Source organism: Rhincodon typus, chromosome 13 (genome assembly GCF_021869965.1).
Source record: "Rhincodon typus isolate 14 chromosome 13, sRhiTyp1.1, whole genome shotgun sequence".
Classification (NCBI taxonomy): Eukaryota; Metazoa; Chordata; class Chondrichthyes; order Orectolobiformes; family Rhincodontidae; genus Rhincodon; species Rhincodon typus.
Window position 1 is genome coordinate 23,198,860 of NC_063344.1, and position 16,825 is coordinate 23,215,684.

Consider the following 16,825-nt stretch of genomic DNA (forward strand, 5'->3'; position numbering starts at 1 on the left):
ATTTAGAGTGATTGTTTTAGACTATTGTGGAATGTCTGCTGGTGTATTTGTCACAGCAGTCAAATTAGGAGCAGACTTTTCAGAACAGGTTATTGGAACTGGATTGGCCAATGCCTCCTCAGTGAAATGGTTACGCTTAATAAAACAATTTCTTTTTTCACAGTTATAATTACAGAGCATTAACCAGGCAGAAGAAGGCCTCAAGGAAGAGCTGCACAATTGTAATACGTTGAGTTCACATAGTGTGGCAGTGGCGTGCACTCAATACCATATCTTCTTCATTCATTAGTTCATGTTCCTTTCCTAATCAAAGGGATTGTGCTTTGTTGCAGTTCATTGGTCACCTCTCTGTTTCTCTAATGCAGTTAGGCCATGGATTAAAATGAGCATTTTGTAACTCAACTATTCACTGGGAAAAATTTATAAGGCATCCTGAGAAGCATGATCCTTTTGTTTATAAACATATGAATACAGGGGATCTATTTGAAGTGTATAAGGTTATGAGGGACATGGAGAGGGGAAATAGAATCAAGTGTTACTCTTAGTTAAAGGGTCAATAACAAGGGGGCATAATTTTAAAGTGAAAGGCAAGAGGTTTAGAAGGGATTTGAAGGGAAAAGAATTCACCCAGAGGAGAATCTGGAATACAATGTCTGGGAGGGTAGTTGAGGTGGGAAACCTCATAATCTTGGTCGAGCACGTGTGATGTCATATCCGTCACGGCTCTGGGCCAAGTGCTGGAACGTGGGACTCGCGTAGATGTAGAGTTGCTTTTCATCAGTGAACACTCAGTGGGCTGAAGGACCTCTTCTGTATTGTGTGATTATTTGAATTACGTGCAGAAGTTGGCTATTTGGTCCCTCATGTCTACTTCACTGTTCCATAAGATTATGGCTGATCTATTTACAGCTAGAATCCCACTGTCCTTCCTACCCCCAATACCTTTGACTCCCTTCGTAGTCAAGAATCTATCTACTTTCTGCCTTAAAAATATTCAATGACCCTGCCTCTTCCATTCCCTGTAGAAGTTGTTCCATAGTCTCATGACCCTTTGAAAGAAAAAAATCTTCTCATCCCCATTTTAATTCAGAGACGCTTTAGTTTTAAACATTTTCCCCCAATTCTACTATATCCCAGAGAAAAATATCTTTCAGCATCTACCCTATCATGTCCCTTCAGGATCTTGTATGTTTCAAAAATCACCTCTCGTTCTTCTCCAAAAGATATAAAACCAATCTGTCTAGCCTTTCCTCAAAAGCACAATTCATGTCAGGAACCACTTGAGTAAACTCTGCCTGTACTTCAAACTCAATTAGATCCCTTCTTAAATAAGGAGACCAAAATTGTTATCAGTACTTGAGATGTGGTCTCACCAATGCCTTGGACAATTATCCCTACATGTATATTCCGTTGTAATAAATGACAACATTACATTTATCTTCCAATCACTTGCTGAAATTGCCTTCTTCTGTTTCATGTACTAGGATTCCCTTTGTACTTCTCTCCAATCTCTCTCCATTTCAGCAAAAGACCTCCTGTCTTCCTATTCTTACTGCCAAAGTGGACATTTTTCCCACATTACTCTCCATCTACCAATTTTTTTTTCCCCACTCATTTAACCTATCCATATTCCTCTGCAGGCCCCTTATGTTATCTTTGCAACTTTCATACTTATTTTTGTGTCATCAACAAATCCTGCAACCATATATTCATTCTGTCATCTAAGTCAGCAATTTAGGTTTTTAATAGTTGAGACCTCAACGCTGAACCCTGCACACTCCACCCATTACGTCCTGCCAACCCAAAGCATACCCATTTATGTCTACTCTGTTTCCTGTTAGCTAACCAGTTCCCATTCATACTAGTATCTTACTTCTGCGCCAGAGCTCTTATTTCATTTCATAACTTTGATGTGGTACCTTATCAAATGACTTATGGAAATCTGAGTGCACCACATCTGCAGGTTCTCCCCATGCTGTTTTTGTTATTTATTGAAAGAATCCTCATACATTAGCTAAACACATTTTATCTTCCACAAAACCATGTTGATTCTGTTGACCTACTTTGGTTTCCTATCTAGCAACACCTTGATTTTAAAATTCTCAATCCTGTTTTTAACTTCATCCATGTCTTTCTCCCTCACTGTCTTTGTAACCTCACTCATCCTTGCAATTCTCTGAGATCTCTGCAGTCTTCTACTTCTGGCTTCCTGTGCATCACTATTGATAACTGTGCCAGCAACTGCCTATTGTGGCCTTGAGTTTAAGAATCCTTTCCGTTGCTTCGTGTACCTGTTATATTTTAAGATCAATTGCTTTGATCAATCTATTCGTCACCTTTCTTTACATTGCCTAATATCCAGGCCTTTCAAAATAAGGGTAGGACCCCAAGTGGGTTCGGTAGATGAAAGCTGTTAGCTCTAAGGCATCAAGCCTGAAATGAAGCTCTGACTGAGTTATACTAGCAGCCCTTCCACCCTCACATACATCCACAGGCCGAACGCCTCACCCTATTCTCGCAGGTTTCATCGATGTGTTGTAATAATGTCAGAGACTCAGAAGAATTGAGAAGCTCTGCTTTGGTGTCACATTCGGCTTGTTCACACTCCTGCGATGCAATTTGGGATGTTTTCCTTTGTTTAAAGATGCCAAATAAATGGAAGTAGTTGTCTAGCCTGGTAGAAAACCTGATCCATTGTTCATGAGAATTCCTCTTTTCAAACTTTATGGCAGCTAGCCTATTGCAGAAATGTCACCATAGATGCTATCTCGTTTGTTAATTATTACTGTTGTTAAAATTCTGAACTCTGAGGAGCTGGCCCTGCCACTATGCAGCAACATGAATTGATGCCAAATTCCTGGCAGAGTACATGCTGACAGTCTGCATCCAACCAAACTATCAATGTGGGCCAAAATTATGACTGCAGCTGGAAAATTCCCATTGAATCATGAATTGTCTGAGAAATGAGGCAAGAACTGAATCACTAAGACACTTTCTATTGCTGGTGGCATTTGCTCGGAAACCATAGCTGAATGTGTGTCTTGATTTACTTGAGTTCAGACATGACTAAAGTTGTGTTTACTTGAATGCTGTGTGTTATGTTAGCAGAAATATTTGATTTAATGTGGCAAGAAAATTGGACTTTGAATATTTCAGCACTGCAACCTGTTTACTTGCTCCCTGACTCAACTGTTTTTGTGTATAATGGTAACCAGTTAACTGCCAGAAAATTTGAAAAGGGCATGTTGTCCCTCAAGCCTGTTTGTTCCGACAGACCCATGTATGAGCTGTCATTCTTCTCCTGGGGAAGGGAAATCTGCATGAATGCTCCCTGATTCTCCAGAGGCAAACATTTCTTTTTACAAAACTGAAACTAAGACTAAGTTAGGTTGAGATGCTCTAGCTGAGACAAAAGCTCTAATGCATCAGAGATGTCCAAAATTAGCACCTCCCCAATGTCCTGTGATTGCAATCACATATTGCAGCCTGACCCGTTGCCTTTTTGCTGGTATCTGAATTTATTTTTGTCTAATTATCAATGCATATGACAATACTACTGATATTGTTTGAATTCACCAGCACAGCACCTAATTAACATTACGTCTACCACTATCTCAACGTGTCTCAATTTTTTGCCTATCAGCACCAGACCATATCCAAGGTTAACTACTTAACTGCCTATTTGTCACATACTGTCCTCATCTTGGTTTCACTGTTTACCCGATCCCTTTACATTTACAGTTTTTAAAATCCTTTTCTCACTTCTCTGAATTTTCATTTGATGTCTGTTTCTATCACATAGCAGCTGATATTCTAAGAAGACTACTTTTGGGTTTGGGAAACAACAGTGGTATGTCATTATAGAAACAGTAAAGGGAAAGATAATTTATAAGAGGAGTGGAATGTGCAGGCACATCAAGTTCCATTCCATAAACCACAGACTGGTCAGCTGAGATTACTCACAGTCAGTCACAACTTCTTGGCAGATTTAACACTGAACTGCAAAAAGGATATTTTAGAATTAGTTCATGGGAGGTGGACATTGCTGGCTCTGCATTTATTGTCTCGCCCTAATTGCCCTGGAGAAGATGGCGGTGACCTGCCTTTTTGAACCTCTGAAGTCCTTGGTGGAGAGAGTGCTGTTAGGAAGGGGCTTCTAGGATTTTGATCCAGACACTGTTGAGGAACAGCAATGTAATTCCTAAGAAATCACAAAGAGGAAGAAGAGTTTCTTTTGAAGAAGAGATATTAAACTTGAAACGTTAACGTTGTTTCTGTCTCCACAGATGCTACCAGACCTTTTGAGTTTCTCCATCATTTCCTCTTCTTAAATCACAAAACCTTATTTTGCCTAAAAATTGCGCTGAAGATTTCACAGATTGTATTTCAAAGTGGAATGAAATCTAATTTTCAGTCTTTAACCATAGTTGTGGTCATACCAGTCAGAAACTGAAAATCTCTGAGATGAAATGGAAATAAAATGATTTTAAGCTTTATTTATTACCTTCAAAAAGCACCTGTATTTTCTCCCCTGATCATCACCTCCACAAAACATCCAACCTTGGTCTCCTAATTTATGTATTGTTCCTTAGCAACATCATTGCAGATGTGGAGCCATAGGACACAGAAACATAGGAACATAAAACAGGAGTAGGCCATTCAGCCCCTTGAGCCTGTTCCACCATTCAATGAGATCATGGCTGATCTGTGGGCTAACTCCATTTTCCTGCCTTTGGTTTATATCCTTTAATATATTTGCTTAACTAAATTTTATCTATCTCTGATTTAAAATTAACAACTGATCCTGCATCCACTGCCATTTGTGGAAGTGAGTTCCAAACATATAATATCTTTTGTGTGTATAAGTGCTTCCTAACATCTCTTAATTCTTAAGATTATGCCCCCCAGTTCTAGAATCCCCAAACACTAGAAATAGTTTATTTGCCCTGTCTTTTCTTGTTAATATCAAGAAGACTTTGAATGGAGCGCCCCTTAACCTACTAAATTCTTGAGAAAACAGGCTTAATTTGTATAATCTCTCCTCATAACGTAACCTCAGTAAACCTACGAGTACTCCATCCAAGGCTGATACATCTTTACTAAGGTGTGGTGTCCAGGTGTGCTCACAGTTTTGGTAAGAACGTTAAGAGGATTCAACTCAATTTCTTTCACTCTTAGAACTGCTACTGCTCTGAAAGGCTACTTGTCGAATAATAGAAGGGAGGCAATGGTTTAGTGGTGTTATCGCTAGACTATTAATCCAGAAACTCACATATGGGAACCCAGGTTTGAATCCCACTATGGAAGATTTAAATTCAATAAAAATCTAATGATGACCAGGAAAAATCTGTCTGATTCCCTAATACCCTTTAGGGAAGGAAATCTGCCATCCTTACCTGATCTGGGCTACATGTGACTCCAGACCCACAGCAATGTCTCTTAACTGACCTCTATTGTATCAATCATCATCAATCAAGCCACAAAATGGCCAAATAAGAATTGCCCTGGAGGTCCTCAAATTGACTTCAAACATCATGAAGTTTCATGGCATCAGGTTCAGCATGAGCAAGAAAACGTCCTTCTGAATACCATGTATCATCCTCTCTCAACTGATGAATTAGTGCTCCTTCATGTTGGACACCATTTGGAGGAAATACTAAGGGTGCAGAATGTATTCTGGGGGAATTTCAGTGACCACCACCAAATGACTTAGCAGAAGCAATTCTGATCAAGCAGGTTGGGTCCTAAAGGACATTGTCACTAGACTGGATCTGCAGCAGGTGCTGAGGGAACGAACAAGAGGGTAAAACATACTTGACTTCATCCTCTCCAATCTGAGTCAGATGCATCTGAATGAGAGTGACCACTGCACAGCCCTTGTGGAGACAAAGTCCTAAATTCACATTGAGAATGATTTACATCACGTTGTGTCGCACTATCACCATGCTAAATGGGACAGACTTTAAGGAATCTAGCAATGCAGGCTTCAGCATGCATGAGATGCCGTGGGCCATCAGCAGCTGTAGAACTGTACTCCAACACAATTTGCAACCTCATGGCCCAGCATATCCTCCACTCAACTGTTACCACCAAGCCAGGGGATCAACCCCAGTTCAGTGGAGAGTGAAGGAGGGCATGCCAGGAGCAGCACAAGGCATACCTAAAAAGAGGTGTCAACCTGGTGAAGCTTCCAAACTCTACTACTTGTGTGCTAAACAGCAAAAGCAGCAAGTGATAGACAGAATTAAGAGATCCAAGAATCAACTAACTTCTGCATGTCCTGCTATTTCCAGTTGTGAATGGTGGTGGACAATTAACTCACTGGAGGAGGAGGCTCCACTAATATCCCCATCCTCAATGATGGATGAGCCCAGTACATCAATAAAAAGGATAAGGCTGAAGCATTTGCAGCAGGTTGGTGGAGTTGTGGACAGCGTGGAGGGCTGTCGTAGGTTGTAACAGGACATTGACAGGATGCAGAGCTGGGCAAAGAAGTGGCAGATGGAATTCAACCCAGAAAAGTGTGAAGTGATTCATTTTGGAAGGTCGAATTTGAATGCAGAATACAGGGTTAATGGCAGGATTCTCGGCAGTGTGGAGGAACAGAGGGATCTTGGGGTCCACATCCATAGATCCGTCAAAGTTGCTACCCAAGTTGATAGGGTTGTAAGAAGGTGTATGGTGTGTTGGCTTTCATTGGCAGGGGAATTGAGTTTAAGAGCTGTGAGGTTATTCTGCAGCTCTAAAAAACTCTGGTTAGAATATTGTGTTCAGTTCTGGTCACCTCATTATAGGAAAGATGTGGAAGCTTTAGAGAGGGTGCAGAGGAGATTTACCAGGATGCTGCCTGGACTGGAGGGCAGGTCTTATGAGGAAAGGTTGAGGCTTTTCTCAATGAAGCGAAGAAGGATGAGAGGTGACTTGATAGAGATTTACAAGATGATGAGAGGCATAGATAGAGTGGATAGCCAGAGACTTTTTCCCAGGGTGGAAATGACTATTATGAGGGGGCATAATTTTAAGGCGATTGGAGAAATGTATAGGGGAGATGTCAGATGTAGGTTCTCCACACAGAGAATGGTGGGTGCGTGGAATGCGCTGCCGGCAGTGGTAGTGGAGTCAGATACATTAGGGACATTTAAGCGACTCTTGGATAGGCACATGGACAATAGTAAAATGTAGGATATGCAGGGTAGTTTGATCTTAGAGTAGGATAATAGGTTGGCACAACATCGTGGGCTGAAGGACCTGTACTGTGCTGTACTGTTCTATGTTCTATGTTCAATCTTCAGCCAGAAATGCCGAGTGGATGATCCATCTCAGCCTCCTCCAGTAGTCCCCAACATCACAAATGCTGGTCTTCAGCCAAATAAATTGACTCCATGCGAAACCAAGATACAGTTGGAGGCACTGGATACTGCAAAAAGGCTATGGGGCCTGACAACATTCCAGCAATAGTGCTGTAGACTTATGCTCCAGAACTTGTCACACTCCAGTACAGCTACAACACTTGCATCTATCTGACAACATGAAAAATTGCCCGGGTATGTGCTGTGCACAAGAAGCAGGACAAATCCAATCCAACCAATTCCTGCCACAGTCTCTTAATTATCAGTAAAGTGATGGAAGATTTCACCAACAGTGCTATCAAGCAGCATCCGCTCAGCAATAACCTGCTCAGTGATGGCTAGTTTAGGGTCTGCCAGGGCCACTCAGCTCCTGACCTCGGTTCAAACATGGACAAAAGAGTTGAATTCTAGAGAAGAGCTCAAATGTCAAGACTGCATTTGACCGAATGTAGCATCAAGAGCTCTAGCAACATTAGAATTATTAGAATCTTATAAGAAATAGAAGCTGAACTAGGCCATTTGGCCCTTCAAATCTGCTGCAGCATTCAACAAGAACTTGGCTGTTAAAGTTGTACTGCATGGAAACAGGACCCTTTGGTCCAACTCATACGTGCCAACCAGATATCCTAAATTAATCTAGGCCCATATCCCTCTAAACCCTTCCTATTCATATACCATTCAGATGCCTGTAAAATGACCTTCTGCATCAACTTCATCTCCCTACTATTCCGTTATATACATAACTTCTAAATTTAATCTTGACTGTGAGCTGAGATTTGAATTCTACCTCATTTCCTTCACTAAGATGATTTAGTTCCACCAACATTCCTCGTCTTTGCAATACTCTCCAGCTTCACATTCCCTTGTGCCACTCTGTTTACTGTCTCTGGCCACCTATCCATCCCTTCCTTTACATTATCAACAGAGGTAGAGCCCTTGGGTATCTTGATCTGATCCATCCTTCCAAAGCCTCTCCAAACCTCTCCAAAGCCTCCTCAAAATCCATCATTTCAGACTAATATTCAGTCATCTCTCCACCATGTTTTAACATCCATTCACCTGTTTTTCAACCTTCAGGAAACAGTTTCCTTTCTTCCTGAACTTCTGCCTAATGTCGAGATGAAACAAAAACTGTTAAGAAGGAAAGGTTTAAACAGCATATTGCTCACAGAATAGAAATGAAAACACACTAAATACTCACATGAGAAATTTTAGTCTTAATAGACATCAAGATACAGACATACCCTTCTTGAAAGAAGAAATTCACTCACTTATTAAACATTTTTAAATGATTTAGAAGAGGAATTGGCAGCAAGACAGTAATAACATTCAACCAATTCTGAGAATTAATCCAATCAAAGGAGGATGTCAAGTAAGTTATATTGAGGAACTGTACCATATGGATCAATAACTTAAAACATTTATCCTGTTCGTCTCTCTGCAGATCTTGCCTTGCCTTGATACGTAAGCATTTTCAATTTTTTTAAGATTTATACCCCATATAGTATTTGTTTCATTTATGCAATTCTTTTTTGTAAATACTTAAAGGAGAATGTTGAGTTTTCTCCATTTTTACTGAATAATTTGAAAGAATGTCTTACTTCACTTGTTTAAGTGTGTTAACCAAAAAAAATGGCTTTTACTTATCCAAGAGATGCTTGTAGGGTGGTAAGGGAGATTAGTGAGAGGAGAAGCTGGGCACAATAGGGTTAAGCTGGAGCAGAGAGATGGAAACTGTTTGCACTGGTGAGAGGGTCAATAATCAAAAGTCTCAGGTTTGAAATAATTAGCTTAACGCCAGATGGAGGATGAAAGATTTCACAGGCGAGTTATTGTGATCTGGAATGCATTGACTGAAAGTATTGGAAGCAGATTTACTTGTACTTTCCAAAGAGAATTGGGTCTCTTAAAAAAATGGAAAACATTACAGGATAATGGGAAAGAACATGAGACTAGGGACTAATTGGTCGAGTGATACAATTAACTGAGTGGCCTCCTAGGGCTTGATGAGTCCACATTTGAATAATAATCTGTAGCAATTTAAATTCAACTCAACCTGAACATCTCACTAACTGACAGGATGTTACCAGTCTGAACTTCATAAGGAGGCATTAATTTTCCTTGCTTTTTGCCCTGATATTTGAAGTAAGGTATTTCCTTGGAAAAAAAAGACACAGAAGGATATATTGGAGCATGTAGATCATGTTGAGGAATACAATAGGGCATTGGATAATTATTTGGATAAAGATAATGTGGAAGGACATGGGAAGAAAATAGGCGATTGGCACTAGGGTAATGATGCCTTTTTAACGATCCAGTGCAGGCACAAAGAGCCAAATGGCCTCCTTCCAGATCATAACACTTTTGTGATTCTGTGATGTTTCTTTGAATCAGGCAGCCTGTATCCTCTTGATAATTTTTCATAGATGATGGTTACAGAGACGTTTGTGGTTCAGGCTCAGACTTCCCTTCCTATATACAAGGATACAACAGAGTATTGAGGAAAAGATTGGAAGGAAATGAGTGTCTCACAAAAAAGTACTATACTGGGCTAAATTTACGAAAGTCAATAATGAGCCATTACACAGGCAGAGCCACAGAGAAGGCTTTAGATATTTGCGGTGTTTGCCAGTATAGACTGTAAGCCAAATCCTAAAGAGTCCAAAGATCTGAATGAGTAAATATAGTCTTACAATATAATGTTGCTAAACAAGTGAGTAGTCTGTAGCTTTATTGATTTGTACTCCAACCAAGGTATAGCATCAGAAACATTAACTCAACAGTTTTCTTTACAAATACAGGGAAATCTGGGCCAGAGGGTGGTTGAGAGTGTTGACGTCAGTCAGCTCAGCACCAGGATATCATAGAATCCCCACAGTCTGGAAACAGGCCATTTGGCCCAACAAGTCCACACCAACCCTCCAAAGATCATCCCACCCAAAACCATTCCCCCCCGCACTCCCCCTGTAGCCCCACATTTCCAAGGCTAATGCACCCAACCTACACATCCCTGAACACTATAGGCAATTTAGCATGACCAATCCACCTAACCTACACATCTTTGGACTGTGGGGGGAAACTGGAGCACCCAGTGAAAACCCACGCAGACATGAGGAGAACTTGCAAACTCCACACAGAGAGTTGCCCAAGGTTGGGATCAAACCTGGGTCCCTGGTACTGTGAGGCAGCAGTGCTAACCACTGAGCCACCGTGCCACATATCTCTGCAGGTATTTCTCAGAGTAGTGTCCTAGGCCCAATCACCTTCAGCAGATTCATTATTGGCTCTCCCTTCATCATAAAATCAGAAGTGGGTATTTCACCAATATTCAGCACCATTTGCAGCTCCTCAGATATTGATGCAATCCATGTCTGAATGAAGCAAGATCTGGATTATATCCAGGTTTGGGCTGAAAATTGGTAAGTAACATTTGTGCCACACAAATGCAAGGCAATCAACATGTCCAATAAAAGAGAATCTAATGTCCACCCCTTGCCACTCTTTGGCAATGCCTAACTAGAGGTTTTCCTAAAGGTTGTCCAGCAGAGAATGCCAGTGTTTTTGCCCAGCCTTCTTTTTGAGTTCAGCCTCAGTCAGGTTTGTTGGCATCAGACATTGTGGCTGTCTCACTTGAGTGGGCTTGTTGACTTGGTCAGGCTTCAACACCACCACCCCCCCACCTCCCCGACACTATGAGCATTCAACAACAAACAAGACTTCTCATGAGCTGATCAACATGGAGAAGCTGCAACCCAAATCCTGTAAACATTTGGACATAATAAAAACAGCTTTTTTCTGAAGGGCCAAGTTAGTGAAGATGATTAGAGCTTGGAGGAAAATATTTACCCTTCCAATCTTGGCATCTCATATATATAAACAAGCTTGTGAACACACGTCTCCCATATTTGAATAACAAAATTGCAGCCATGGACTGCAATTCCGGTAGCTTGAGGTATTTAAGGCTATTCATGACATGCTAATGGAAGCAAAGCAGATTCCTTCTAATTATGGCCAGTAAACCCAAGCCAATTCCTAGTTTTTGAGAACCTGATTTCAAACGTTTAATCCACTGACAGGATGCTGACATTTTGCTTCCTGCACAAGTAGGTTCTTCTGTCCACCCCACTTCTAAAAGGCCCAGAAAATTTACCCAATGCATATTATCAGTATTTTCTATTCCCGTTTGCAATGTGTTGTGTGTTGCTTGCATTGATCAGATCTTAGGGGTCCATAAGAAGATCTCAAGGGGTCTGTCTTAATTAACCATAATCTTAAAAAATTAGTTTTAAAAATGATAAAAGGCACAAAAGGGGACCAAGCCAAAAAAAACTGGGATCTCCAACCCCAAGTAGGACCACTTTTTGCGCCCTTTTGAAAGTCAAGGAGTTGCTAAGGTTGAATAATGGGTCATTGTCTTTATGGAGAAGAAAAAAAAAGTCAATCTTAGGAAAAGGGGAAGATGGCCATCCGATCCCACTGTTGTTGGAATTGTGGAACAGCCTGGGCAGAGAAAATCCAGGAAGGTTTTCTAGATTTCGGAATGGTGTAGTGTTGTTGTCAGGGATCTGTGGATGGGTTTGCATGAGGATTTTCTCAGGGTCCCAGGTACATAGGTTCATGACTCAGCAGATACATAGGATCAGAGGCACCTCCCGATTTGGATAATTTGGGACCTCTGAAGAAGAACAGTTTTTTGATTAATCTTAACTGAAATGATAAATGAATCATCCTCAATGTTTTACATAATGGAATAAATTGATGATCAACTTGTCTAAAGGGGCTAGGAAAAGCCACAATGATATTAAATATTTCCATGGTCCTCTGGAGGAGATGATGGGAATCCAACCTCAGAACTTTGATGAAGTCAAATGCCATACCATACAATGTAACAACGGAAGCAGACCATTCAACCTACATTAGATCCACATTCTAAGCAGGATGAGAGAGAGTGCTGAGGAGATTTACCAGGATGTTGCCTGAGCTGGAGAGTTTCAGTCATGAAAAGAAATTGGACTGGGGTTGTTTTCCTTAGAGCAGAGGAGCTTGAGATGTATAAAATTATGAGAGGCATAGACAGGAAGGAACTTGTTTTATTTTGATGGAGGGATCAATGACCGAGGGATAGATTTAAGGAGGGTTCAGGAAGAATGTGAGGAAACATTTTTTTACCCAGAGGGTAGTGGGAATGTGGAATTCACTGCCTAAAAGGGTGGTAGAGGCAGAGACCCTCAAAACATTCATAGAATTCCTTTACTGTGGAAGTAGGCTATTCAGCCCATCAAGTTCATGCTAACCCTCGAAAGAGCATCCCAGCCAGACCTACCTACATTTGCCATGGCTAATCTACCTAACCTGCCCATCCCTGAACACCGAGGGGAATTTAGCATGGCCAATCCACCTAACCTGCACTTTTTTGGACTGTGGGAGTTAACCAGTGCAAACTCACAGAGAGACAGGGAGAACATGCAAACTCCATTCAGATAGTCACTGAGGGTGGATTTGAGCCCAGGTTCCTGGTGCCATGAGGCAGCAGTGCTAACCACTGAGCCACTATGCCACACGTGTGAAAGAAAGAACCACAGAGGCCAAATTGTTAGCCAAAAAGTAGGAGCTGACCTATACATGAGCGATACTTGACTGGTTGAAATCCATCTCCCTAGTCTTGCTACCTGCCTACAGCGATACATCAGCTGACAGCTGAATTGCAAGCTTGGAGACTGTTCCTGCCAAACCTGATTCCAAAAGTAGTGTAAAAAAATTTGAAGAAGAGTTTTTGTTATTCAGTGCAAACCTAAGGACTGAGCCTTTGAATGAGTAGATCTGCACCAGGGTGAGTTGACTTCAGCAGCGAACAGGTGACAAGTGAAAAGAGTTTGAAAATTTTGGCTAGAGGCTGAGGGTTAACTTTTATACAAGACCAAGAAGCTGGTCTGCATGGCACTTGTTAGAGTGCTCTTAACATAATTGGTCAGAGCAGCTGTTCACTTTCATTGGGTTATAAACATTGTGTTGTCATTTCTGGGATCACACACAAATTTTGGTTATTTGTGCAAAGTATTGGAACTCTTTAGTCAGTCACAGGAATTGGCAATACTGACTCAGTCTATTCACTGTTTTCCATTGTATTGGAATGTTCCCCAAATCTAGGAAATTTTAGAAAATTTAAACCAATGCATCAATTATCTCACTAGCCATTTATTTTAAGATTCTTAAAAACCCATCAGAACCAAGGAATTTGCGAACCCACAATTCCAACAATTTGCTCAGTTCCACTTTCCTAGTTATTGCCATTCCTCCCTCCCTTATAATTACTGATTATTTTTATTCATTTGTGGAACTTGAACATCACTGTCTAGGCTAGCATTTATTGCCTGATCCTAATTGCCCTCTAGAGAGGTTTTTTCAGAATCAACAGCAGATACATGGTCGCCATTTGGTCAGTTCTTTACTCCAATTTTTTCCTAATTCAATTAAAATTTCACCCTCTGTCATGGTGGGATTCAAACCCACGTCCCAGGACATTGGCCTGAGGTTTAGATTGCTAGTCCACTGACAATACCACTACATCACTGCCACCCCTTACTGACTTCTGTCTGAGATGTCACCTGAACTAAGGAAGAATTTAAAAAGTCTGAAGAATGCAAAAACCTGATACAGCCACAGTATCATTAAAAATCATACAGCAAGGACAAATGCTCATCTATGATGTCATAATATAGTGCTTTAGAGGTGACCACCCACTCCAATACATTTTGGAAGCTCTGAATGTTGCCCATTGCATCCGATTATCACATGTATATTAAGATTTGATTAATCCACTGGCTCTCTTGCTGGTGACTCCAAATCCCAAAGGATCCAAGTAAAGATCCCCAAAGAATTTGTGAATTCACCAGGTTCCTGTATTGACGGGCTTAATAGCAACACTTCTTCTGTTACTGCTTTGGATAACTTATAGTGAGGGTAACCTTCCTCAATAGTGTACATCAATACTTTCAAATTCCTTTCAAAGCCATCAAATAAGTGATTATATTATGAAGTGTTTAGATGAACACTTGCAATTCAAAAGCATACAAGGCTATGGGCCAAGTGCTGAAAAATGGGATTAAAATAATTAGGTAGAGATAAGAGTGTGGAGCTACAGGAACACAGCAGGCCAGGCAGCCTCAGAGGAGCAGGAAAATTGACGTTACAGGTTGAGAGCCTTCTTCATTAAAAACTTCTTTCTGAAGATGGGTCCTGACCCGAAACATCAACTTTCCTGCTCCTCTGATGCTGCCTGGCCTGGTGTGTTCTTCCAGCTCCACACTATGTTACCTCTGACTCCAGCATCTGCAGTTCTTACTATCTCTTAGAATAATTAGGTGGTTGTTTTTGACCGGTATGAATGCAATGGGCCAAAGAGCCTTTTTCTGAGCTGTTGATCTCCGTGACTGTATGAGATTCTGCTCCACCATTCAATGAATACACCTAATCTGGTAATCTTCAACTCTATACTCCTTCTTTTTCCCCATAACCCTTGTTTTTCTTACTGTTAAAAATCTCTCTACCTCAACCTTGACTACATGTAACGATTCACACTTTGACACTCTTTGCAGTAATTTATTTTTCAGATTCACTACTCTCAAAGAGAAACAATACTTCCTTATCTCTGTTTTAAATGGGTGACTCTTTACTCTGACAGTATGCCCTCTGGCCCAAGACTCTCCCAGATGGTGGTAACAGCCATTCTGCATCTACCCTGTCAAGTCTCCTAAGAATCTAAGATTTAATAAGGTGTCTTCTCATTCTTCTGAACTCCAATGAGTACAGGTCCAACCCACTCAACATCTCTTCATAAGAAAATTCTCCATACCCAGAATTCAACCAATAAACTTTCTCTGGACTGCCTCCAATACCAGTACATCTTTCCTTAGATAAGCAAACCAAACTTTTTATGTAGAGGTAATAGGAACTGCAGATGCTGGAGAATCCGACACAACAAGGTGCAGAGCTATTGTCACGGTTGGGGCCAACCGAAACGTCAGCCTTTCTGCTCCTATGATGCTGCTTGGCCTGCTGTGTTCATCCAGCTCTGCACCTTGTTGTCTCAAACTTTTTATGTATTCTGGATGTGGTATGACTTAGGCCTTGTATAGTTTTAGCAAGACCTCCCTATTTTTATACTGCATTCCCTTTGAAATAAAGACCATTAATCAATTTGCCTTCCCTATGGCCTGCTGAATTTGAATGCTCGCCTTTGGTGATTCATTCACAAGAATCCCCAAATGTTATTCTACTCCATTTGGAATTGTCTGGTCCGTTATGGTGAGTAGTGTCATTGCCGGTTTCCATCTCATCAACAGCATATTCACAGGGATTAAATTCACAAGGGAAGAAGAAAACAGCAATCAACTTCCCTTTCTGGGTGTTACAGTTGAGTGTATGATCAACAGGGAATTCTAAACCTCAGTGTACAGAAAAGCAACCCACACTGATCAAATACTCAAATTCCACAGCAACCACCCCAACAACCACAAACAAAGCTACATTAGGACACTATTTAAATGGGCCAGGACACACTGCAACACTCCAGAACTATGCAGGAAAGAGGAAGAGCACCTATACAAAATTCTCGCTATAATGGATATCCCCGCAACTTCATCCGCAGATGCCTACTAAACAGACAACAAGAGGAGGACAATACACCCTAACATACTGGCCACACTGCCTTACATTAAGAACATATCAGAACTAACAACAAGACTCCTGAGACCACTAGGAATCATGGTAGCACACGAGCCCACAGCCACTCTATAACAAACACTCACAAGGATTAAAGACCGCATTCCTACAACATGCAGGACCAACGTCGTTTACAAAATACATTGCAACGACTGCCACAAACATTACATCGGACAGACAGGAAGGAAACTAACCATCAAAATACATGAACCTCAGCCAGCAGCAAAATGGGATGACGAACTCCCCTTAATATCAGTACATTCAGACAATGAAGGCCATCAGTTTAACTGGGACAAGGTAACCAGAGTCGCCCAAGCCAAACATTGACACTCATGGGAATTCCTAGAGGCATGGTTCTCCACCCGTAATGCAATCAGCAAACATATACAAATGGACCCATATCCAAACCCACACAGATCAAAACCGGAAATGACACTACTCACCATAACGGACCGGACAGTATAAATTCCAAGTGAAGTAGAATAACATCGCTTCATTGAAGACTCCACTGATGATGTCACCTAGCATGGTGACAAAACATCTGAACAAAAATAAGCCAGCTCAGCGAGCAAGTCAACAAGCTCTTATCTTAATAATATGACTTGATTTGGTTTATTGTTGTCACAGGTATTGAGACACAATGAAAAGTGGTAGTAGGAACTGCAGATGCTGGAGAATCCGAGACAACAAGGTGCAGGGCTGGATGAACACAGCAGGCCAAGCAGCATCATAGGAGCAGAGAGGCTCTCTGCTCC